The sequence below is a fragment of the Hypanus sabinus genome, chromosome 12, assembly GCF_030144855.1.
Source record: "Hypanus sabinus isolate sHypSab1 chromosome 12, sHypSab1.hap1, whole genome shotgun sequence".
In the NCBI taxonomy this organism is placed as follows: Eukaryota; Metazoa; Chordata; class Chondrichthyes; order Myliobatiformes; family Dasyatidae; genus Hypanus; species Hypanus sabinus.
This window is the reverse complement of record NC_082717.1, coordinates 32,054,646-32,079,528: the sequence shown is the minus strand read 5'-3', so window position 1 is coordinate 32,079,528 and position 24,883 is coordinate 32,054,646.

Here is a 24,883-nt window from a genome sequence, read left to right as displayed (position 1 = left end):
GGCTCAGAGTTAGGAGTTGTGGATTTATGCTCTAATTCTGAGTATTAAACTTCAGGGTGACACTCCAGTTCAATACTCAGAGACTCCTATCCCAATGAAGATGGTTCATTTCAGATATGGTCAATATTTATTCCTCAACAACTATCAATTGAAAGAAATAAACTAGTCATAAGAAATTAAGAGAGAGGAGTAGGAATAGGCCAGTTGTCCATTTGAGTCTGCTCTACCATTCCTCAATTTCAGAGTTGATTCTCTAACTCGGCTTCAGTTTCCTGTGTAGTTTTATATTTTTTAATTGCCTAAATATCCAGAAATCTATCTATCTGGTTTTGAATGCACTCAATCAGTGAATCTCCACAGCTCAGCAGGGCAAGGAATTCTGAAGTTTCATCATACTCCAATTGAAGAAATTTCTCCTCATCAGACCTAAATAACAAACCCTTATTTTGGGAAAATAACTCCTGAAGGGAAATTTGTTCCCGATATCCAGCTCTTTAAGTTTTTGTGAAGTCACCTCACATTCTTCTAAACAGGATGCAGGCCTAGTTCAGTCAATTTATCCTCATGCACACCAGCAATCAATCCAGTAACTCTGCATCGTATATCTGTACATTTGCCATTCCAGCGAGGGCTACTGTATACCATTTGGGAATGCCTGCCTTATCTTAAACACAAGAGGTTCTGCAGTTGCTGGAAACCCAGAGCAACATAGCAAAATGCCAGAGGAGCCCAGCAGGTCAGGCAGCATCCATAAAGATGAATAAACAATCCATCTCCTTCTGGTGCCTCTCCTCTTTCCCTTTCTCCCATGGTCCACTCTCTTCTCCTATCAGATTCTTTCTTCAGTGCTTTACCTTTTCAAACTATCACTTTCTGGCTTCGGACTTCATACCCCTTCCTCACCCACCACAATATTATCTCCAGAGATGGTAAACAAACAGCAAGAACATTCACTTTGCTCCTAAAGTATGCATGGATGTTTGGCCTAATCGTTCACCAAATCTTGCAATTTTATGGAACAGCCGAGAACTCCAGCATGAAGAAAGTGCTGACATGGTTAAATTTCTAATTGCACTCTGAATCATGAACCTCAGATGCATGTTTATTAATACAATTATATTATTCCTATTGTTTTTGTGAACCTGTCATCACTAGTTATTAAATATTTACTTTTCACTCCAGATTCAAATTAGAAAGACCTTGTTGAAATGAGATTAACAGAATCAAAAGCCCATTCACCGTATCTTATATAAAATGCAAACAAATTAGTCAGAAAAATGCTCTAATTAGGAAGGAAAATGTAAGCTTAGCAGCACATAAAAGAGAATTCTTACAGACCAGTTGTAAATTTAAATTTGTTAGGTAATATTTAAAGATTAAAGCAGAATACAAAAAGGGTTTTATTTGCCTTGCTTAGTCTATGCTATAGATTCCCATGAGTGCAAAGTGAGAAGACGCAGTTTCTTAACAGGAAACAAAACAATGTTGTGTGCTACCTCTGGTAAACTATTTGCCTCTCCTTTGAATATTAGCATCTGAAATTTGTATGTGAATTGGAAACACCTAATTTCTTGCATTCTAATATCAAAATGCCGACACCATGAACAAAAAAAATTAAAAACACATAAATTAAGCCCAAAGTTCTAGGGAGTGCATTCTTGGTTCACTTTAAGAGACTAATGCATCTCATTTACTTTGTTGTTATTCCCCTGAGTTATCTGTGTCATGCAGACTGGTCTTGTATGTCATGTTAACTGTCTATTGAAAAATTCGGAGTGTGCTGGCAACAGTGCCCTAAGGTGGGACACACAAACTAGGTAGGAAGAACATGAAAAATTCATAATTCTTACATTTTTTTGTCTCCTGGATATTTTAATTCCAGTAGGAAAGGAACCGATGTCAGGCAAAAGCTGCAGCAATAATTAAACTGATATGGTATTTGAAATCGCCTGGAACCTGCTGCAGTTGTCATATGGTTCTTTTTCCATACTTTAAACTATTTGAAAATCAATTATCTCAAGAAACCAGCTGTAAGGACCATGTGCCAGCCACTTACTCCTGAAGTGAATAAGTTATTTGAAATTCATTATTAGAGTGAACAACCCTCAAAGATTTGAAGCAATATTCAAAGGGCCCCGAGTCTATTTTTTGTACTCATTTTTGCGTGAGATTTTTTTTTGACAGGCATTGCTGTCCTTCATCGTCAGTTCAAATTGCAAGTTTTTATGCAAATAGCAGAGGATCTACAGATTTTCAAGTAATTGGACCTAAAGAAAATCACCCTGCAACTGTCAGAATGCTGTGTATTAATGGTGCTTTGCATCTAATGACAAATTTGCCTTCTGATTTACCCAGAGTGACAGGCATAGGGTAAAAGCAGGGTGGGGAGGACATTCAAAACTGAAAATACTGTTTGTGTGTCAAGGATGTTAGCGACCTGGAGTGGTGATAGGCACTGGTGTGTACAGGATATGAAATTGAGTTGATGTGATGTCATTCCGACTCTGCTATAACCTGGTAATCTCTTGCCAAGACTTCATGTGTGATCAGTCAGCTTGGAGAGGACGGAAAGCCTTATCAGCCACACTTCATGTCATCCCTGTCAACTTAAGCAACATGGGGAAGGAATTTAAGATGAGGTGTCACATCTTCACATCAAATCCTATTGTGCCATCACCTGCAACTCTGAAGAGTCTTTCCAGAGAGAAAAAATATATAGAAGGAAAACTATCAGCCTACTAATGTATTTGACATTTTCCTGTATAATACCAGCTCCAAGCAAGGATTTTTTCTGTTTAAGGATTTCCTCTAATTATGCTGCTTCTACATTTTCCAGTCTGGCTAAATTGATAAAATTGGCAATTGTAGCCTGTCTTCTGAGTGCATTGGCACCGTCATTGAAAGAACGCGGCTCTTTTTATATTGTTTCCATCTTTTGTTTCTGCTTTCTCTTCTGATGACTTACAGTTCCACGGAGACTGGCAAACCTCAGCACCTGATCCAAATGAACGCTGCCCGCATGTGAGCGACGCAATAAGCATTGACTGGCTATTCGACAACAGTGGGCATCACAGCCAAGCCTAACCGTGCCCTTACCCTGTATCACACACATTGGCTGGCCGTCAGAGGTTGCTTACCTGAACAGGGTTAAAGATGACTTGAAATATCCTCAATATGATTTAATGGAGCATGTCTTAAAACCTTCTGTCACCTGGACTAGTGACATGGAAACCTTACTGAAGCTGCCCTGATTGGATTAGTTCCACTCTAGGCTGTGCACTTACTGAAGGAGGAACCACAGGAAAATGTATCTGATGTTTTCCATGGTTAAAAGAATTTCTAATGGAACCTTGCTTCATTTGGAAAAAGGCAAATAACAGCAACAATCAGAATGTGGATATAAATTTGCAACATGATTTAAGACATCATTTTAGGAAATACAGACAGGTGCGGTTGGTTTTCATTTTTATTTTCTAAAGAGGCTTAGTGAAATATTCTAATAATTTTTTATTTGACTTTTATACCTTTGCTGATGATATTAGAAAATGTTGCTGTCAGAAATAGACAGAAAGCTCTCAACAAGACTGTCTTTGGACAGCATTGCTAATCACTGTGTTACAGTGAAGAGATGTTTTATTGGAAAGGAAGCCATCAGCAATACATTTTTTATCAAAGGTCACAGTATGCCAAGAAATGTCATAGTAATAGTGGTAAATGGCTATAATGCATGAGTTTCAGCTACTGAGGTACATACTTAAAAATGGGCAATCCAGGAGCTAATAATATCACAGCCTTTAGTGCTATTGGTGTTAGAAAATTAACACTTTAGGAACTGCATGAGTATTTACAGTTCGTTCAAACCAACTCACATTAGAGAATGTCTGGGTTCTTAAAAGGGAGTAATTGAGGAGAGATGTGCATTGGGTTGACATTCAAAAATTAAAGTCGGCTTGATATAACATCAACTTAATTTAAAATCAGCATACCCCACTGCAAATATATTCCAGCTGAAAATTAATCCAGTAAAATATGATGCAAAAGTGCTAATGTTCTTTAAGGGTCACATTTATTTCACACACAAAAATAGGTTTATGCATACTTAGGTTAAAATTCTATATATATTAATATATGAAAATTACATATAATTTTAGAGCCACCATGTGGAATAGGCCCTTCTCACACAACGAGCCACACTGCCCAACAACCCACCTATTTAACCCTAGCCTAATCACAGGAAATTTATAATGACCAATTAACCTACTAACTGGTAAGTGTTTGGAATGTGGGAGGAAACCCATGCTGCACATAGGAAGGTCATACAAACCTCCTTACACAGGTTAATGGAATTGAACCCCCCGAGCTGTAGTAGTGTCATGCTAACAGCTACACTACCAGATTCTCCATTTACACTTGTGGAGTGTCCTTCATAATCTCAGGGCATCTTAACCAGATTCACAGGCAATAAAGAATCTTTGTAGCATTGTTACGGATGTGATGAAGGGAAGAAAAACATGCACCACCAAGCTTACGGTCGGCTTCAATCCTGCTTTTGAATGGTTCCTGGCCTCACAATCTACCTCGTTGTGATTTTGCACCTGCACTTTCTCAGTAACTGCTACAGTTAGTTTTCTATCTGTTATTGTTTTACCTTGCTCTGCATGAATGCACTGTGTATTGAAAAGATCTGTTGAAACAGCTTGGAAGGCAAGCTTTTTGCTGTACCTCAGTATATGTGACAGTAATTTTTAAAAATTCAGTTCAATCCAACCTTCCACAAATAACAACAATATCATTTGCTAAAGGTTTTGTATCAGAAGTAAACATTTTCCAGGACAGCTCACCCATTCTTCTTCAAAATGAAGCTATGGGTTGTTTAACATTCAGGTAGAGAGGACATTGAATTAATGTTTCATTTTACACGTGGCATCTTCTTCCGTTTTGAATTTAAGTGTAACTGTGACTAAATACTGAGTTTACCAAAGTCGAGTCTGAGCTGACAACATTCTATACTAATAATGAAAAAAGAGATTTAAATGACCAAAAAAACTTTAATTCAGTCACAGTGTAGTTTAGATCAGTATTCAGACCTAAATCAAAAGTAAAAGTTAGAAAGATTTTGGAGTAATTTCCAATCCTATGTTTGTTTTTTCCAACCTCAAGTGGTGCACAATGGCATAGTGATCTAATATAATACCTGCTACTGATCTCTCTGTACAGACCAGCAAAAAACAGATTTGATCCTGAGCCAAAACCACAACAAACCATCTCTGCCACGACCTAGATCAGCTGAATTCAATGTATGATAGAATAATAGAAATTTTATTGTACAGAAGGAGGCCATTTTCCCATCAGATTTATTCCAGTTCTTTAGCAAAGCCATTCAATCCACCAACACCCACCACCTGCTGTAGCCTGTCAAACTATTTTGCCTCATGTCTCATAAAATACATTTTTGAAGACTTTGAGTGGCTGTTTTTACCAGTCTTAAAAACTGTGACTTCCAGACGTGACATTTTCTGCTTTAATAGGGTTAGTCCCATATTCTTCCCCCTACTCAATATCTTATGCTCATCGCTATTAATCAGTGTACAGTAACCTGTGCTTTGAAACTTCTTATAATAAAGACAGTATCTCTCTCCCTCTCTCTCTTTCCCTCTCTCTTCACCCCACCTTATCCAAACCCATCACAATCCTATTTATCTTTATCAAATCTCTGTTCAAACTTCTTTTCTCCTAGGAGATCTGGTTTTATAGTCAAAATCCCACATTCCTGGAAAATACGAGGTCTGCACCTATTCTAGGACCTTAACATCCATCATATGTTGAAAAGAATGGGATGCAAGAATTCATTACTGAACTTATCAATGTTTTACTAAGTTTCAACACAACCTTTTTGCTTTTGTACATGTCCCCTTTCTTATAACCCAAAGATACCATGTGTTTTACCAAACATCGTTTTAATATCACCCACCGTTCCCACTGTTCTTAAAGAAAAATGCCCATTACCCACCCAATCATTCTGATTCATGGTGTATTTTTCATATATATCATTGATCTGTTATTTTTCTGCCTAAAGATATCAATTCTAGAACGGCGCTGAGTGGGAAGTATGACTTTTTGATCAACTTTGAAATAATCTTTCAAAAATGAAGCATATTTATTAGCAGAACAGTGAACAAGTGAATTTTCGACACATTATACACATATATACAGCACTGTACAAAAGTCTTAGGGACATATATATATAGCTAGGGAGCTGAAGACCTTTGCACAGTACTGTAGTAATTTTATGTATTGCAGTGTACCGCTGTCGTAAAAAGAATCATGACATAGGTGAGTGATGACAAACCTGATTCTGATATGGGTCTCTATTGCGGAATGAGAGTGAGAAGGGGGCAGGAGGATGGGAATCATGGTTGGGGATAGGGGAAGGGAGCAGGAAGCATCAGAGAGTCATACTGTAAAGATCAATAAGCCCATTGTTTGGAAACAAATTACCTTGCCTGGTCTCTCAGTGCTGGGTGGTTCTGCAACTGCACCACTCCTCGCCATGGCTCTCCTTTGCCACCTCTCCCTCAGCATTCCCAACATCCTTTGCTCCTGCCAGATTTACAAACTCCTTCTCCGCTCAATGTTAACAAATACCATACTGTGCAAAAATCTTAGGCACCCTAGCTATATACAGTATCTTTGCACGTTACTCTACTTGCATTGGAAATTATGCTGCCACCTCCAAAAGGGAAAAGCAGAAAGTGCTGAAGAGTCTAAGTGAAAGTCTGCACCTCTGAAACGCTCTGTTTTGTCCTCCTCCTTCCTCATTGAGCTATGAGAGCTGTTTACTTCTCAAAGAAGATCTCAGTTGTTCATTTAATGGTACTCTGAAGTGGTTTGGCAGTTACTGTAACTATTGATCTGGCACAACGACTCAACTGAAGTTCACAAAATAATAGGTTGTTATAATCATAATTGTGTTAATTACAAACTCAGTTTCCTTTGAAAATTGTAAGCTAGGCTTCCATTAGAATCTGTTACCAGAGAGACAATACAACAAATTTCACAACACATGTTTTGAAAAGAAGTTTGAAATGGATAGCAATTTAAATATAATTCTTATGCATTGTGCTGGGTTTAAAAGGCAGCGATCAAACGAGAGCACAAGGAGCTGTTTCACATTTGTTACTGGGATATTCCAGAACGAGGGGTCACAGATTAAGGATAAAGGGAAGCCTTTTAGGACCGAGATGAGGAAAAATTTCTTCACACAGAGAGCAGTGAATCTGTGGAATTCGCTGCCACAGGAAACAGTTGAGGCCAGTTCATTGACTATATTTAAGAGGAAGTTAGATATGGCCCTTGTGGCTAAAGGGATGGGGGTATGGAGAGAAAGCAGGTACAGGGTTCTGAGTTGGATGATCAGCCATGATCATACTGAATGGCGGTGCAGGCTCGAAGGGCTGAATGGCCTACTCCTGCACCTATTTTCAATGTTTCTATGTTTCTATATTGTTTGCTTGACATCCTCCACTTATTGGAAATTGGGAGATTGTGGGGTGGCAGGTTGGGGAAAGTAATTATGATAGTGGAGAATGGTTCATTTCTGGTCCTACGATATATGTCATATGAAATTCAATACTTTTAATCGCAATATTGTGACTCAAACTGGAACATGAACATATGCATTTGGAATAAGAATATGCTTTATTTTTCTCTTATTTTTCTTGCCTACATTTCCTCAGGAAGCTAAACAAATTCAGGATGTCCCATTGACCCTCAACAATTTATGTGCAGTAGATGCACTATAGAAAACATCCTATCCAGGAGCACCATGACTTCCTAGCACTGCAAGAAACTGCAGAAAGTTGTGGGCACAGCTCAGCACACCATGAAAACAGCTTCCCATTCATGGACTCTGCCAACACTCCTTGCTATATCAGTAAAGCAGCCAACATGATTAAAGACCCCAGCACCTTGGACTTTTCACTACCCCCCCCCCCCAACCACCCACTCGACAGGAGATATAAAAGCCTGAAAATATGTACAACCAGGCTCAAGGACAGCTTCTGTTCTACTGTCATAAAACTGTTCAACTGTCCCCTGCTACAATAAGATGGACTCTTGACCACATGACCCACCACATCAAGGCTTTATACCTTATTGTCTACATCCACTGCACTTTGTAACTGTAACACTTTGTTGTTCTTTCTGTTGCTGTCTTCTTACTAGTACGACCTCAATGTACTGATGGGATGAAGTGATCTGCATGGTTGGCAGGTAACACAAAGTTTTTCACTGGACCTCAGAACATGGGTTATCATTAATGTACGAATGTTATGGCTCATAATATTATGGAGGCTCAAATGCATAGGATTAAAAGAGGCCGCTGAGGTTCCCTGACTCAGCCAGTTCCATCAGTCATGAGGACATCTTCACGAGGCAGTGCCTCAAGAAGGCAGGGTCCATCGTTCAGGGTGCTCACCATCTGAGACATGCCCTTTTCTCAATACTAGGATGTGCAGGAGCCTGAAGACCCACACTCAGCAGTTTAGGAACAACTTCATTCCCTCTGCCATCAGATTTCTGAACAATCCATCAATTCATGAACACTACCTCATTAATGGTCTTTTATTTAATTTTATTTTAAATTATATTGATTTTTTATGTATTGCACTGTGCTGCTGCCACAATACAACACATTTCATGAGATACATCAGTGATCATAAAACTGATTCTGACTCTCTCCAGGGCCAAACAATTTGCTGACACAAAAAAAGTGCTGGAAGAATTCAATAGGTCAGGCAGTATATGTGGAAGGATTTCAGACCAATGATTCTTCATCTGTCATCACTTGGGGTCACACTTCATGCATTTTACAAACTTGTAAGGTGAAAGGGGCAATAATCATCTGGAGAAATTATGCACAGGACACGTAAGAAGAGAAAAGGAAAGAATTAGAAACAAATTGTGAATATATTGATATCTGGAGGAGGTTCAAGCGCTATCAGCAGAATAGCATTAACTTCATTATTTGGCAGTAACTGTAACAAATAATTTATGCCTGTTGATCAACTTCACCTCGTTTTGTAGGCTCAATAACTTTTCTACAGCAGTTCCCTGGTGTTATTGTCAATAGTCACTGCTTAGCAAACATAATGAAGGGAAACAGGATGAATAAAGTAAGGAGACACAAAGGCATCTTTTCTTCTTCATAATTCAATGTTACAATTGAATTCTCAAAAGAAAACGTAATCCTCCCTTTTTAGGTTATATTTGATTTTTTTTACTTAATTGGAAGCGTGAGTGAAAGGTCAATCCTAATAGCTTAGACTTTGACTTAGGTTTAAAAGTGTAGGAAATAAGTTCAGAAGCAGTGGCTATAAGGTGCCAATTGCTGATTTTAAAAGCACACAGATTGCAGGAGAAAAGAAAAACTGAGAGAGGTAGGAGGTTTCACAGTCTCTGAGGCCCTGGGATATAACGAGTTTGAATAAGAAGCAGACCAGCGGGTCTGAAGAGGTGACTCTATGAACCATTGCTCCCAGTGGGGGGCGGCACTTGCAAGAGGTGAATCTCAGGAAACAGCAGACACACAGGCTCTGATTTTCATGACACACTCCTTGTAGTAACAGATCACAGCATCATTTTGATTTCAATACAATGAGCGTGCTGGGAGAGCACAGTGAAAGGAACAGAAGAGGAAAGATTAGTGAATCACTAAGCATTGTAATGTTGATAAAATATAGGAACACCAGAAAGGCTGTGACTGCATGTAAGGGAGATCAAGATTAGATGTAAGAGGATTGCCAACTATATTAAAAATAAAACAGTTTCTCCTGCCTGCATCCTTTCCAAGAATTTGACATCGCTATACTGAATGAAGAACAGTTGCAGGGTCTAAAATTGAAAATATTAACTCCCCTTCTAACTAAAATAGATCAGTAGAGGCTTAAATTTGGTGAGCCATCATTAATAACTGTACAATTTTCTTCAATATACTTACAAGTATCTCAGTACTTGAAAATCTAACCCTGTTAGAGTACCTTTGTAATTTTAACTCACAGAGAGGTGCAGGAAAGTTGACTCTGAGTTTTCTGTTTTCTATGTTAGTTCCTGTTTTATCATTCACAACAAACACAAAACTTCTTTTTATTCATTCACAGAATGTGTGCAAGGCCAGTATTTCCCACCTATCCTGAAACAGTAGCTGTTTCTCTTCCTGTGGATGCTGTTTGACTTGCTCCATACTGCCAGCATTTTCTGTTTTCCATTACATTGGAAGTCAGTAAGAATAGCATATTTCCCTTCTTTTACTGAACAAGCTGGATTTTTACTGCAATGTCTTTACTGATGCCAACTTCTAAATTATTTAATTAGATGAATTAAAATTTCCTAACAGTCAAAGCGATATTTGAACTTGTGTCTCTCTACCATTGATAGAAACACTTAGATTGCTTGTTCAGTGACTGCCTATTTGATGTTTTTTGGCTTTAATCCTTTGTGTTTCAGTTTGGTTGCATAAACAGAAGAAATGGAGGCAGCAGTAGAATAAACAGACCTCAAGGAGCAGCACTGGAGCCTCTCAGGAGACCATAATCAAGGGGACCCAGAAAATTTATAGACTAAAGAGTCCAATGGCTTACAATAGCGAGATCCACTTCTGAGTGCTTTTCCCTGGGTTAGTGAAAGTCATCTCTGCCCATAATCTCTTTACCTCAGATCCATAAATGTTACAACAGGTGATTTTTCAATCAATTTGTGGCCCATAAAGGCTGAGAACAGTTTACCATCGCTCTCTCGTGCCAGCTCATCAAGTGCATAACTGGTTTCCTGAAGCAATTGTTTTGTTTCCTGGACAGGTCTGCAGCTTAGCTGTAGTTCACCCCTCAGAAGTCTCCTGTATACCCACACTGCAATTCTACATTACTTTGTTGTGCAAAGAGCTTGAAATGAGACACAGAACATCGAACACAGAGCAGTATAGATCAGGAATCGTGGGCTTTGGTCCCGTGGTCCATAATCCCTATGCCATCCACAATATCAAATTCAACTAATCTCTTCTGCCAGTGCATGACCCATATCAATACACACAAAATGCTGGAGGAACTCAGCAGGATCTATGAAAATGTACGAACAGTCAACAGTACAGGCCAAGACCCTTCTTCAGGATTGAATAGGAAGGTGGGGGGGGGGGTTAGGTGCCAGAATAAAAAGGTGCTGGGGGGGAGAAGGAGGGTAGTTAGCAGGTGATAGGGGAAGCCACAGCTATACCCTTTAAACCGGGCAAAAGACTCTGACTTCCTGACTATCCCTAACCTTTATACCACCTCATTTAATGGTGTTTGCCACCTTCAGGGAGCAATGGACTTGCGCCATAAGATCCAAGTGCCCAGTCACTTACTATATCCTTCCCTGTATGAAGAGGGTGAATGATGACAACAATTATGATACCACTGTGTGTATCATGCACTGCTTACATGGGAAAAACTGACAGTTTTAACTATTCACTTGACGGTCAAATTCCGCACAATTTGTGGGAGCTGCTTGCACGGTCAGCATTAATCGCCCACCCCTAACTGCAATTGAATTGAATGATAACTAGTTATTTCAGAGAGCAGTTAAATACAAGTCATATAGGTGTTGATTTAGAATCATATCAAGGTCATGTAAGCCTGGATACGAACAGTGAAATTCTTTCTTATGAAGGGTGTTAGTGAACCAAAATCTAAAATCCAATTGTTTCAAGGTAACCACTACTCTAACACTAGTCTTAATTAATTGAACTTAAATTCCCTCAGCTGTTCCGATAGTGGTTGAGCTCATGTCTCCAGACCTATTAGATTATTCTGCTGAAGATATTGCCATAAAAATTATACGGAAGGCAGATAAACACATCTGAGGTAATATATCAAATCAAAACAAAAACATAATTGATGAAAGTGACTGATTCAGTATGGGTTAAAATATTAACATTTTCTCTTCCTGTCCTCACACCCGTACCTCCCCCAGAACATTGTGAAGAAGCTGTTTAGCAAACAGGGCCCGTGAGCAAAGTTGCATTTTATTTTAGGCTGACGGCACATCGGAGTAGATGAATTGCAAGAAAACATTCTAACATGAAGCATCCATCCAAGAGAGATCTCTGGCCATAATGAAATTCATTCATGGAGAAAATGAAAGCTTATAAATTAGGGGTGCTCGCCCAGAAATTGTCAGTCATCTCCCAACTGTTCACTATGGCATTGTTATAGAGCTTCATAGCTATTTTCATGAACGCATTCAGTCTTGTCACACTGTTGGAGCTACCAGCGTAATTCAATAGTATGTCTAATTAGGGTCAGAGGGCTAAACTGGGTGTACTGTGAAGCAAAGCCTAATTAAATATTCATGTTAGATCTATGTTTTAACTCATATTGTGAAGGAATAAAAGATCCTTAACTTAATATTTTCCTCCTTCAAAGCTTGCGTTTAAATAATAACAATTTCTAACTCTCTGTGTAACCTACTTGATTCACTCTCAGCCTTTACAGGATTCAAACATTTATCAGTTATGATCATAAATTTATAATTTCTTTCAGGGCCACAATAGTTTTGATTACTTTTAACATTTCTGCATTTTTCCCCTCAGTATTAATGTTTTATTGCAATGAAAGTGAATGCTTTTAACATCACACAGTGTTGCAGTATGTATAAATAATGTCCTAATTGCCTTATCTGTTAGTACTTACAAGCAGTTTCAAATTACAATTTACTGTATGAAATAATAAAAGATTCAGATCCGTAATGAGATCAGAAGCAGATAACACAGCAACAAAGCTGTTCAGAGTTTCTTGTTCTGGTTAAGACAGCAACAGTAATAAAGCAAGAATCACAGTGCAAGTAAAAATTATTCTTTGGAGAACATTAGAGTCATACATCCAGTAATCTAGTACCTATTTATACTAGTTGTTTTATACTGATGTATAAACCACCATGCTTAAACAAATTCCTCTCTATCTATCTCTGTCTCGTCCCACCTCTTGTGCCTTAACACACACATCTCACATTCAAATAAATTGCCCCCCCATTTATTTCAGAGTTGTGTCATATAAGAGGATAGTGTTTTCTCTAACAATGTGTTTACATCAGAAGACGCCTAAGATTTTTGTGAGTTTTGAAGTGAAAATATAACAGGTTTATTGATGGTTTCTGTCCCAGACCCTCTGGATCAGTCTGTCTGTCTTTAACACACTGCTGCTTCTTAATCTGCATTTTAAGTAAGAATTGTTTAAAAAAAACAGCAGGAGGAACTCAATGCGTCAAGCAGCATCTGTGAAGGAAACTGGATTTTCAAAGCTTCTGGTTCCCATTTCAGAATCAGAATCAGAATCAGACTCAGACATACTTTATTGATCCCAAGAGAAATTGGGTTTCGTTACAGTCGCACCAACCAAGAATAGTGTAGAAATATAGCAATATAAAACCATAAATAATTAAATAATAATAAGTAAATTATTCCAAGTGGAAATAAGTCCAGGACCAGCCTATTGGCTCAAGGTGTCTGACACTCCGAGGGAGGAGTTGTAAAGTTTGATGGCCACAGGCAGGAATGACTTCCTGTGACACTCAGTGTTGCATCTCGGTGGAATGAGTCTCTGGCTGAACGTACTCCTGTGCCTAACCACTACATTATGAAGTGAATGGGAGACATTGTCCAAGATGGCATGCAACTTGGACAGCATCCTCTTTTCAGACACCACCGTCAGAGAGTCCAGTTCCACCCCCACAACATCACTGGCCTTACGAATGAGTTTGTTGATTCTGTTGATGTCTGCTACCCTCAGCCTGCTGCCCCAGCACACAACAGCAAACATGATACTGCCTGACTCACTGAGATCCAGGAGTTTATTTCTTTCATCCAGATTCTAGCATCTGCAGTCTCTTGTGTGTTCAAGTACGACTTGCATTTGGGGACACCATTGAGGCCTCAGCACCTATGTTAAGAAGCCTCATAGAGTCGCATCTAGTCTGTGCCAAACCATTAATCTGCCTAGTCCCATCTATCTGCACCTGGATCAAAGCCCACCACACACCCACCTCTCAGCAATGTACCAATCCAAATTTCTCTTGTTGAAGTCGACCCCACATCCACCACTTGCGCTGACAGCTAGGTCCACACTCTCATCACCCTCAGAGTGAAGAATTTCCCCTGAAACATCTCACTTTTCACCCTTAACCCATTACCTCCAGTTGTAGTCTCACCCAATCAGCCTGCTTAAATTCACTCTATCTAAAGCCCTCATAATTTTGTATACCTCTATCAAATCTCCACTCAGTCTTCTATGTTCCAGGGAATAAAATCCTAACCTATTCAGCCTCCCCCTATAACTCAGGTCTGCAGGTCCTGGCAACATCTGGTAAATTTCATCTTTACTCTTTCTATCTAATTTACATCTTTCCTATACATAGGTGGCCCAAGCTGCACCAAATACTCTAAATTAGGCCCCAATGCCTTAAACAATTTCAACCCTAACATCCCACCTCCTAAACTAAATACAGTGATCTATGAAGGTCAATGTGCCAAAAGCATTCCTTACAACCGTATCTACCTGTGACAACACTTTCAAAGAATTAATGATCTGTATTCCCAGATCCCTCTGTTCTACCACATTCCTCAGTGCCTTACTGCTCACCATGTAAGACCTACCTTGGCTGGTCCTCCCAAAGCGCAGGCTGCATTAAATTCCATCTGCCATTTTTCAGTCTATTTTTCCAGCTGGTCCAGATCCCGCTGCAAGCTTTGATAGTCTTCCTTGCTATCCATTACAGCCCCTAACTTGCTTTCATCCAAAAGATTTGCTGATCCAGTTAACCACATTAGTATCCAGATCATTGATATAGATGAAAAACAACAAAGGACGCAGCACCGATCTCTGAGGCACACCACTAGGCACAGGCTTCCAGTCAGAGAGGCAACAGTCTACCACCACTCTCTGGCTTCTTCTGCAAAGCCAATGTCTAATCCAATCTTGAAAGCCTAGGAACTGAACCTTCTTGACCAACCTCCCATGCAGAACCTTGCCAAAGGCCTTGCTAAAGTCCACGCAGACATTATCTACTGCCTTGCATTCATGAACTTTCATGGTAGCTTCCTCGAAAAACTGTAAGATTAGATAGACATGATTTACCATGCACAAAGCCATGTTGACTATCCCTAATCAGTCTCTGTCTATCCAAATACTTACACAGTATATCTGATCCCTCAGAATACCTTCCAATAACTTTCCAACTACTGATGTCAGGCTTGTCAGCCTACAATTTCCTGGCTTATTCTTAGAGCCTTTCTTAAAAATGGAGCAACATTAGATATCGTTCAATCCTCCAGCACCTCATCTTGTGACTAAGTTGGTTTTAAATATGTAAGTTCTGTTAACTTTGGACAAGAGACCTGGTTAACTAGTCAGGACAAGATTCCAACAAACTCCAAAGTTGGCAATAACTTCATTGATTTTAACCATTTACACTTCTATTTTTGTTAAACAGTTATCCAATTGGGAAAAAGGGTGCTACAATCTTGGGTGACATTACACAAGGAACTTGTGCTACAACCATACTAACATGAATTCAGGAACAAAAAGAGGAATATGTACCCTTTTTATTGTCCGAGCTTAACATCAGGCACCAGTTTCATCTGCAACATACAGCAGCTCGAGCTAATCAGTGATGATTAAAGCTAGCTTGCACATCTCAAAGGGGGCCACAATAAGAGCATTTGTGTCACAGCTCTGGGAATCCTTCTCATTGCCGATCCTGCTATCGTTATTCACTGAATAAATTAGTACCATCATTTCTCTCAGTAGACACATTCATGACTTTCATGAATAGAAATAACTAAAAAGAACCTTCAAAAGGAGAGCAACAGACACAAAGTGCTGGAGGAACTCAGCAGGCTAGGCAACAGTGGACATTTTGGGCCGAAACCCTTCATCAGGGTCCTTCATTCATGAGTCCTGATGAAGGGTCTCAGCCTAGAATGTTGACTGTTTACTCTTATCCATAGATGTTGCCTGGCCTGCTGAGTTCCTCCAGCACTTTGTGTCATTTGCTCGGATTTCCAGCATCTACAGATTTTCTCTTCTTTGAAAGGAGAGTTATTTTGTGATCTCATTAGTTCCCAGGTGCTTCATGTACGTGAGATCTTGCTTATAATACCAAGGTGTGTGGTATTATAAAAGTGGTTAGCGCAATCGTTTTACACAGCACCAGTGATAACCAGTCAGGGTTTGATTCCTGCCACTGTCTGTAATGTTGTCCCTGTTACTGCGTGGGTTTCCTCCAAATGCTCTGATTTCCTCCCACTTTCCAGAGACGTATGATTATGTTTAGGATTAGTGAGTTGTGGGCACGGTACGTTGGCACGGAAGCATGGGGACACTTGCGGGCTGCCTCGCTGATTGGATTTGAAGCAAACAACACATTTAATAGTATGTTTTGATGTACATGTGAAAAATAAAGCTAATCTCTTAATATAAATCTGGTTAGTGCAATGTAAGATCCATTCTGACAGCATGAATGCACTGAAAATTCCCTGCAAATGATCTGTAATCAATTGGGTTGTTTTGAATTTAACCAACTGAGCATTTGACAATTCAGCATTTTCTGGCTTTCTCCTCATGAAACAAGCTGACTCAGAGCCTTAAAGAAAATCTGGAAAATATTCAGCAGGTCAGATAGCATCTGTGGAGAGTGAAAGAGAGTTAACATTGTAGATCAATGGCCATTCATTAGAACGAGAAAAGTGAGAGTCGGGTAGGGGGTAGGCAGAGAGAACAAAAGGAATGAAGACACAAGAAACTACAGATCATCGGATCTGGAACAACACAGAGTCTACTGGAGGAATTCAGAGGGTGGAGTAACATCTGTGGGGAACGGTGGGGTTTCAATTCAAAACACCAACAATTTCTGTCCCTCCACAGGTTCTGCTTGACCCTATGAAGGGTCTCAGATCAAAATGTCAACTGTTTATTCCTCTCCATTGATGCCGCCTGACCTGCGAGTTGCTCTAGATTTTTACGTGGGTTGCTCTGGATTTCCAGCATCTGCAGAATCTCTTCTGTTTATGCTCTGCCTAACCCTGCTGAGTTCTTCTTGCAGATTACTTGTGGAACACAAGGGTGTGATGAGGTAGAGACCAAGGTTGTCCTAATGACACAAACGGGGTGGGTGCACCTAAGAGAAAGTGATGTATACTTGTTAATGGCAATTGATCTGCCTGGCAAAATGTAAGTTGACAGAGTAAGGTAGAGAGGAAGAAACAATTCAGGAACTGTAGGATTCAGCACAGCAATTTCTGGGACAATAATTTCAATGCCCACACATTTATTTATTGTAACTTTTGGCAAAAAGAGAGTGAAATTGTGTGATGTAATAGTAGTCACAATTATATCATCAGCATTATAAGAAATTGTATTAGAGCACTGAAATCACAAATGTTATGCTTGTTTGTCAATGTTGGGTCCACGTGGCTAACTATAATACCAAGGGTGTTGATACTCGAATTCTACTGAGCTGTCATACACTCACTTTGCTCATGCTCAGCATGAGCAGACAGTGCATATTCTAATAAATCCCTTTTACAGCTGTTCATTAATTTTCATATTTACCAAACCATCACCCTTGGCCATGAAAGTTGAATGAACTGGTGTCCTGGGTTCTGGCCTGCACAAGGGTTCTTAAAGGCACATTGTTGCCATTATTGCAAAATGAGGAGCACACAATTATCGGCAGAAAGCTGTGCTCTATCTGTCTGCTCTGCCTATACCACAGGGATGTTTCATTGTTTGCTGCCTATTGATAATAATTAAATATTACTGAGGCCCTGTGCCTGATTCTGCCCAGTGGGCTCAGCGGTGTCTAAAGCTGGGCAATTAAAGTGGCATTGGAAATGCCAGCATTATAACCATCCAGTTACTCTGTTACTGCTGGATGGGAGGGGTAGATTAGTTCTAGAGGCGAGAAAATGAAAGCTGCTTCAGCCACTTTACAAATACATTCTCAGTTTGCATGAACTGGACAAAGAATTTTGGAACCTAATTTAACCTCAGAGTAGCCCACAAAATGCTGGCTTGATGATTATTGCTGGCTTGAATGCTTGACATTCTACACAGTTTATCACGCAAGGAGCCAGATTTTTGTGAGGCAACTGAAAGAATATCTGTCAATAAATGTATACAAATCAGAGACGACTTTTTTCTCTTGCTGCTGTGGAACTGCAGTCTAATTGAACAGATATCCTCCATTTTCTGTGGGTTATCTTCTGAAAGAAATTGTTAGTGTTAAAGGGGATTGCAATTTTTTTTCTCTTTCTATTTGGCAATGACAAACCTGTCATGAAAATATTAAATAAAAATCTCCTTTCTGATGAGTTAGAGAGATTAACAGAAATCACCCCAAGTCTGACAGAGAATGGTTTGTAAATGAGAGGTGTTATCACAGGGATCTGGCAGGCCCCTTTTGGTTGTGGTGAAAAATATCAGTATTATTTACTAAGGAGATTAGGGCTGAATTGGAGAGAGCCTAGTTGTTGTGTGGAGATGGAGATAAGATAAAGGATTTTACCTTCCAAGCAAGAGGCAAATGGAATACACACAGGCTTCTTATCTTCAATTCAGTCAGACTATATTAAGTTATATATCGTTAACTGTGTAATTACTAACCGCATGAGTAGGGTTTTTAAGTAAGGTGACTGATTATTTAAATAACAAATCAGAACTCTGGTCAAATGGGCTGTAAGAAATTAAAAATCCAATTTGTGCTATCTTTGTATGACCCCAGCCTAAAGTTCAGTTTATTTTATTTTGTTTTTTTTTACCTGAAACAAAACACTTCAAGTTTCCCAACTTTTCACCTCCACTCTTCTTCACCAAAGGGTCTGTAGCATCTGTAGCATCTGACAAAAATCTTGTGCTTTCACACAGGATCAGCAACTGTTCAACTACCAGGGCCATTACAATCAAAAATAACAACTGACAGCATAATGCAGGAGTCTGTGCTCTACAAGCTATTCGCAGGGACACACACAGAGTCGTATCTCAGCTGCCGCTAGAGGACTGTCAATTCAGTGAAAGACATCCTTCAGTCTGCCAAAAAATCACTTGTCTTCTAGTGCAAAGGGTCGTCAGTGACCAAGTGTACAGAGGTCCAGGATTTGAGGCAAGGTGGATATTGGACCCCAAGATGATGCTGGACAGGTAGTAATGGAGGACAAGGAAATGGCAGACAAACTGAATAAGTATTTTGCATCCATCTTCACTGTGGAAGACACTAGCAGTATGGTAGAAGTTCCAAGTGTCAGAGGTCATGAAGTGCGTGAAGTTACCATTACTAGGATGAAGTTTCTTGGGAAACTGAAAGGTCTGAAGGCAGGTAAGTCACCTGGACCAGATGGTGTACACCCCAGGGTTCTGAAAGAGGTGGCTGAAGAGATTGTGGAGCCATTAGTAATGATCTTTAAAGAATCACTAGATTCTGGAATGGTTCCAGAAGACTGGAAAATTGCAAATGTCATTCCACTCTTCAGGAAGGGAGGAAGGCAGAAGAAAGGCCAGTCAATTTGAATTCAGTGGTTGGAAAGATGTTGAAGTCAATTGTTAGGGATGTGGTTTTGGAGTACTTGGAGGCACATGATAAAATAGACCATAATCAGAATGGTCTCCTCAGGGGAGAATCTTGCCTGACAAATCTGTTGGAATATCTTGAAGAAATAACAAGCAGGATAGACAAATGAGAATCAGTGGATGTTGTATACTTGGATCTTCAGAAGGCCATTGACAAGGTGCTACACGTGAGCCTGCTTCACAAGATATGAGCCTAGCGTATTACAAGACAGATTCTAGCAGGATAAAGCAGTGGCTGATTAGCAGGAGGCAAAGGGTAAGAATAAAGGGAGTCTTTTCTGGTTGGCTGCAGGTGACTAGGGGTGTTCAACAGGGGTCTGTGTTTGGACCAATTTTACATTGTATGTCAATGATTTGGATGATGAAATTGATGGCTTTGTTGCAAAATTTGCAGATGATATGAAGATTGGTGGTAGGGCAGGTAGTTTTCAGGAAGTAGAGAGGCTACAGAAAGACAGATTAGGAGAATGGGCAAAGAAATGGCAGATGGAATATTGTGTCAGGAAGTGTATGGTCATGCACTTTAGAAGAAGAAATGAAAGAGTTGACTATTTTCTAAAAGGAGAGAAAACACCAAAATCTCAAGTGCAAAGGGAACTTGGGAGTCCTTGTGCAGGATCTTCTTAAGGTTAATTAGCAGGTTGAGTCTGTGGTGAGGAAGGCAAATGCAATGTTAGCATTCATTTCAAGAGAACTAGAATATAAACACAAGGATGTAATGTTGAGACTTTATAAAGCACTGGGGAGACCCCACTTGGAGTATTGTGAGCAGTTTTGGGCCCCTTATCTTTGAAAGGATGTGCTGAAACTGGAGTGGGTTCAAAGGAGGTTCATGAAAATTATCCTAAGATTGAATAGCTTGTCATTTGAAGAGAATTTGATGGCTCTGGGCCTGTACTCACTGGAATTCAGAAGAATGAGGCATGACCTAATTGAAACCTATTGAATGGTGAAAGGCCTTGATAGAGTGAATGTGGAGAGGATATTTCCTATGGTGGGAGAGTCTAAGACTAGGGGATGCAGCCTCAGAATAGAGGAGGGTCCATTTAGAAAGCAGGAAGGAGGAATTTCATTAGCCACAGAATGGTGAATCTGTGGAATTTGTTGCCACAGGCAGCTATGCGGGCTAAGTCTGTGTGTACTTTTAAGGCAGAGGTTGATAAAATTTTTAATTGGTCAGGGAACAAAGGGATATGGGGAAGGGGGGAGGCAGAAGATTGTGGCTGAGAGGAAAAATGGATCAACTATGTGGAGCAGACTTGATGGGCCAAATGGCCTAATTCTGCTTCTATAGCTTATAGTCTTATAGTTTTATGGCCATTCTGACATTGGGCACTGCCTTGACAAAGCTTCCATGGACAAGAACCAATCCTCCTGCCGTTGTACAATAAATGATAGGATCCTATGTAGATACAGCTGAGATGGGATGGGGGCAGAGTATATTATGTCAAAGTTTACATTGACAGAGCAAAGTCGTGGAGATTCTATGTGTCAGCAAAGAGAGATATACGGGAAGTGGGTGGTTAAAAAAGTGTCATGTAGATATATTGTGGGAAGTATAAAGTCATCATGCAGGGTAGAAAAAATTTAAAAATCATAGTATTATTTGAATGATCATCTTTTCATACAGAAACGTTAAGTTAGCATGCAAATACAGAAAACACTTTGAAAAACAAATGGTCTATTGGACTTTATTGTGGAATATGCGAGTAAGGAAGTCTTGCTACAACTCTGTAGAACTTTGGTAAGAATATAATTTTAGTCTCTTTATTTGTGGAAGGATATATTTGCCTTGGAGCCATTTGATTCCTGGGATGAATTTGGGTGTCTTCTGGGGAAAGTTTGAGATTTAGTAGGTTGGATTTATATTGTCTGGAGTTTAATGGTAATCTCGCTCTACCGTTGACAGGGTAGCTATTGTGAGGACTCCTCCTCTGATTGGGAAACACAGAGGCACCACTTCAACTGAAGGCTTCTTCTCCCAGAAGAATATCAGTATTTGAAAGTAGCTGAGGGCGCTGTAAAATTATCAAATGCTGAAGCAGCATTTTGGACTTTAGGGGAATCAAAGGTAATGGTTAACAGAAGGGAAGTGCTAAAATCAATAAAAAGATTGAAAAAGAAAAGGAAAAAAAAAGAAGGGAAGTGCTGAGGTCAACAAATACATCAACCATTATCTTAGGAGATGTGGAGCAATCTCAAGGTGCAAAGGGACCTACGTCTCTTATTTCTTACGGTATAAGTTGGATGTATGTAACATAAGCCATTATACAAAGCTGTTGTCAAATTATGGCATACCAATGAATTACTATATTGCACGGAGAACATAAAAGGCCAGTTACTTTCCATAATATTTCTATATTTTCTTCTATCAATAAAGGAGTGTAGCGTGTGTTCAATTTATTTATTTATATAGTTGTTAAATTAAGCGTGGGGTAGGCCCAAACGGCCCTTCGAGCCATGCCACCCAGCAATGCCCAATTTGACCTTAGCCTCATCACATGACCATGTACAATCAACCTACCAACCAACACATCTTGGGACTGAGGGAGAAAACCTACATGGTCACGGGGAAAACATACAAATGCCTTACAGGGAGTGGCGGGAATTGAACCTTAGTCACTGGTATTGTAAAGCACTGTGCTAACCATAATGCTACTCTGCCACTTTCCCCCTGCACCCCCCATCCCCATTTTATATCTGGCTTCTGTGTGCCTCAGTTTTGAGATATTGTTGAATTCCCAGGAAGAACTGACATCTGATCTAGTGGCTGCAGATGTTATGTTAACTAATGACATGTTGCCTAGACACTTGCTTTGTAATAGTTCAAGAGACTCACTCACCTTTGTCAGGTGCGACTTCGTGGTTGTGTAAGAGTTTGGTTAATGGTGAAAAAAATGGAAGTGTAAGCTTGCATTATCTGCATCTTGTGCAGCAAGGATTATGGGATGAGAGAGGAATGTAACATGAGCAAGCTGGGTTTATTTATTAAATACATTTATATATTAAAAGCAAGGATGTAATGTCGAGACTTTATAAAGCAGTAGTAAGGCCTCACTTGGTGTAATGTGAGCAGTTTTGGGCCTTTATCTTAGAAAGGATGTGTTGAAACTGGAGAAAGTTCAAAGGAGGTTCACGAAAATGATTCCAGGATTGAATGTCTTGTCATATGAAGGGCGTTTGATGGCTCTGGGCTTGTATTCACTGGAATTCAAAAGAATGAGGTGTGATCTCATTGAAACCTATCAAACGGTGAAAGGTCTTGATAGAGTGAATGCAGAAAGGATGCTCCCAATGGTGGGAGAGTTTAAGACCACAGGACACAACCTCATACTAGAGGGGCATCATTCTAGAACAGAGGTAAGGAGGAACGCACACAAAGTGCTGGAGGTACTCAGCAGGCCAGACAAGATCTGTCCTGAAGAAGGGTCTCCGCCCAAAAAGTCGACTATACTCTTTTCCATAGATGCTGCCTGACCGACTGAGTTCCTCCAGCATTGTGTGAGTTGCTTAGATTTCCAGCATCTGCAGATTTTCTATTGTTAGAGATAAGGAGGAATTTCTTAAGCCAGAGAGGGGTGATTCTGTGGAATTCTTTGCTACAGGCAGCTGTGGAAGCCAAGACTTTATGCATATTTAAAATCGAAGTTAATAATTTCGTGATTGGTCAGGGTATGAAGGGATACGGGGAGAAAGCAGGAGATTGGGGCTGAGAGGAAAATTGGATCAACCATGATGAAATAGCAGAGCAGACTCGATGGCTACAGGGCCTAATTCTGCTCCTATACCTTATGGTCTTATAGTCTTATATTTATTTATTAAACACACAAACATGGAACATACAGTGTAATGTGTTGTTTGCATTAACAACCAACACAAACCGAGGTTGTTCTTGGGGGCCACAGTTTCCGGCGCCATCAGTGCATGCCCACAAGATTTGGCTGAACAACACATGGGCAACAGCAAACAAGCAACAACATCAAAACAAATGCTTTCAGCAGCAGGAACTGGAAATCTGGTCAGGATTGATGGAAAATGAATGAGGCTAACTACAGAGAGATCCTGGATAAAAACCTGTTGGCCTCTACCAGAATGCTTAAACTGGGGGGGGGGGGGAATTCATCTTTCAGCAAGAAAATGATCTAAAGCACATTGCTAGAGAGACCATGAGGTGGCCTCAATTGAAGAAAATTGATGTCCCTGAGTGGCCCATTCAGAGCCCTAACCTTAACCTGATCGAACATCTCTAGCAAGTGCTCCAGACTGCTATCCACCACTGCTCTGCAACTAACCTGTCACAATTTGAGCAATTTTACAAGGAGGAATGGCATGGCAAGTCTTGATCCATCGCATTGTGCAAAGCTAATGGAGACTTATCCAAAATGACTACTGGCTGTGATAGCTACAAGAAGTGGCTCAACTAACTAGAGAGCAAAGAGGGAGATGAATACTTTTGAGCTGCTGACATTTCAGTTTTTGAAATTTTAATGTTTCATGCTTTACAATTTTCCCTGCTTTTTGGGCTCTGCTGTGAAAAAGGAGCAGTTGATTCGCAAGTAAAATTCTCAGTAAAATTGATCAAAATCCTTGGCTGTAACCAATGTTCCCTCTAATTTTTAGTAGTCAGTGCGCACAAAAATCTTATGTTGTGCAAATTTTTTTCCTGTGACAAAAGTATGTGCGCACTGAATGCACACGTGGCACAGTTTATGTAGGTTTACAAAATATTTGACATAAAACTACACAGAATATCAACAAAATAACATACATTTTGAAGTCACTCAGTTATTTTTTCTCTCTCCTGTCTTTGGCATTTACCCATTCTTTGTAAACTCCATCTAGGCTAATAGAACCTCCATCCAATTGAAAGCTTTTGATTCTCATTAACACATCCAGCTTGCTTAGGCTAAAACCTCACACACAGTCCACACTAGACGCAAGAAAGGTTCCCCAATGTCCATCAACTGTGCAAGGTCGTAAAACTGTTCATTTTGAAGTAGAAATGCCATCATTTGAGCTAAGTTTGAAATCAGTTTCAATTTAATTTTTTCTTGCATAGATAATTTGAAATCATTAAACTAATTATTACAGTATTTTCAGCTAGAAAATCATGATATTTTAGATATAAAGCATTAACTTGTTCATCGCCAAATGTGAAGTCACAATCTGCAATTGTGGAGAAATCAAAAGCTGACCATTCTTGCACCTCATCTTCAGGAAACCTTCCTTCTAAA